At 42.2% G+C, this 2,415-nt stretch overlaps 1 protein-coding gene across 1 annotated transcript in view; it reads left to right on the top strand.

The window, feature by feature from the left end:
• TP53BP2 (tumor protein p53 binding protein 2) overlaps positions 1-2,415 on the top strand; it is a 187,140-nt gene that overhangs the window by 121,135 nt on the left and 63,590 nt on the right. The gene's annotated exons all lie outside the window — the stretch shown is intronic.

The following is a 2,415-nucleotide window of genomic DNA, read 5'->3' as shown; positions in this document are numbered from 1 at the left end:
GAGGTAATAATGGGGTACTGCAGAAATGGGCGTGCTAATTACACTCATGTTCCAATACCTGCCAGAGTCAGTATCTCTGGTTCTGCAATATTCTCACAACTTGGCAAGGAGAAACCGATTCATCTTTCATACTTGACTCCTTATTTTTCTTCAGTAAAGAAGGGTTCATTTGCAGTTTGAGAGTTTTTAGTGAGTCACTCTCATATTTGATGATCAAATAAAAGGAAATAGTTATTAAACACAAAGTTTTTCTCAGCTATTTAAAATTATATCAGATATCTTTTTTGTTCCTTTCATTTTGCAAAGTGTTACACTCAGAAATACTTTTATGAAAGAGCTTAGCGAACTCTAAAAGCCTTTGCTATTCTTTTTAGATATGGTTTCATAAAATTTCCTGTTTTTACCTGCTGCTGAAATGGTAAACTGAAAAAGTCTACACACAAAACGAGACACAGCATTCTGCGGGACCATGTGGAGGGCCATAGGCCCTGAATTTGCCTGTGCCTCTCAGTGGATGCCATATAGTTGGCATTTATGTCCAGCTATGACGGAGATGTCTGTGCTGACCAGTATGGTAGCCACCTGCCACTACTGCGCTTGAAATGTGACTCATGGGACTGAGGAACTGAAATTTAGAGTTGTTTAATTTTAATTATATCTAAATATTCACACGTGTCTGGTGGCCCCGTATTGACCGTACAGTCAGTCTGACAGAGTAGCACAAAGAACTTGACCTTTGCATCGCATATTTGCAGCTTCACATTTCCATGAATACTGTAAGATGAAATTATAATGGTCTGTTGATCCGTAATGACTTGGAGAATAGGTTTTCTGGATATTTAATTTAGCGTTCTGTTTAAACGGATTTCATCATATAGCCCTGATACAGGTCTTTTCAAGAAAATAATAGCTTATTTTAAAAAGCTCAGTTGAACTGATCATGATTTAATTTTTAGATTTATGGCATTTTATCTTTCAGTGCTACAGAGGNGCGTGCGGGTCGCGAGTGGAGCTGGGGGCCTGAGCCCGCGTGGGGGGCTAGTGCGTTGCGAACCTCGGTGGAGCGGCCGCGGCTCCATCCTCCGGGCTCCCACCCCGAGCTCCGGCCGGCGTGGGGGGAGCCGGGAGACCCTGACGCGGAGGAGGGCTTCCAGCAACTGCTCCGGAGCGAGTTGAGAAGGAGCGGGGCCGCCACTCAAACTTTTCTTTTCCACTCTGGCTGGGTACTGACTTTTAGCAGTTTTTAAAGGTCAAGAACAGCGGAACTGGGAATCTTACTTGCTTTGTCTTTAAAAAAAAACCAAACAACCCAAACAGCTTGTCGTTGGAGTGAAATATACATACCGAAACGCGTGCCCTTGCTTTCTCTTTAATTGAATTTCGATCTTGATATTTTGCGATAGCAGCCAAGCCGCCCTATCTCTTTCGGGAAAACTGGTTTTAGGAAATGCAATTGCGGAGTTTTTGATCGCAGTAAAACGTCTGCTGTGCCTGGCTCGCTCCGTTTCCCGTAGCGAGACCTCTGAGAGGATCAGTGAGTTCTTCCTGGGCTCCGCGGGCTTCGGACGTGGCCACCAGGCCACAGGTGTCCAGCAGGTTTGAGACTTTTGAAATGCTGCTTTCCTTTAACGGTCGTGGAATCTGGAAGGCTGCAGTGGCTTATGCAGACTTGATCGCAGCGTGTTTCCTCCAGGAAGTTGTTCTGTGCACCCCTTCCCCTGAAGCAGGACCATCTATCTTGCAGTCATCCGATGTTTTCTCAGGGCTTCATTTATTCAAAGAAAGAAACAATTTTTCTTTTATATAATCTGTGGATTGGAGGGACGACACATTTTGTTTATTTGCAGTCACAGATACAGAGTATAACATTCTGTACACGGGCTCCCTACTTGTGTCCTGGGAGGGCGTCCTAAACTTGCATGTACTGGACAAACTGAATTTATTGGAATTGATAATTGAGTTTAGATGGTTTGGGATATTTTGTCCTGTCAGGAGTCAAGGAATTTGAAAGCGTTAATAGCAGTGTGCATCCCATCTTAGTTTAATACCTGGTTAGGAAGTTAGGTTTGTGATATGAATGCCCAATAATAAATGTGGGCAGTGGATAAGGGTGAGAGGTTTCGCTGTTAAAATTTTTATTCCTGGGATTTACATTTCTTTGTCTTGAGATAACTTTTGCAGATTGTGAATTTTTCCTAAAAATAGGAGTAAGACATCAAGTGTTGGTTGTTGCAATATGATTTCTTCCTTAAAGATCAGTTTTATATCAAGGTATCCTTTGGGCTTTCTTAATACTTATGAACATTTTTCTCCTCCCAGCTGCATGCCAGATCATCAGAATTTATTTAAAAAAAGTTAGGTAGCTTTTGAGACTATTTAATTTAGCAGTATGTTTCTAATGATTGCTTTTCTGAT

The sequence above is a fragment of the Hipposideros armiger genome, unplaced genomic scaffold (genome assembly GCF_001890085.2).
Source record: "Hipposideros armiger isolate ML-2016 unplaced genomic scaffold, ASM189008v1 scaffold_45, whole genome shotgun sequence".
Classification (NCBI taxonomy): Eukaryota; Metazoa; Chordata; class Mammalia; order Chiroptera; family Hipposideridae; genus Hipposideros; species Hipposideros armiger.
The sequence above is the reverse complement of the archived record's forward strand: the minus strand, read 5'-3'. Positions and strand labels throughout refer to the sequence as shown.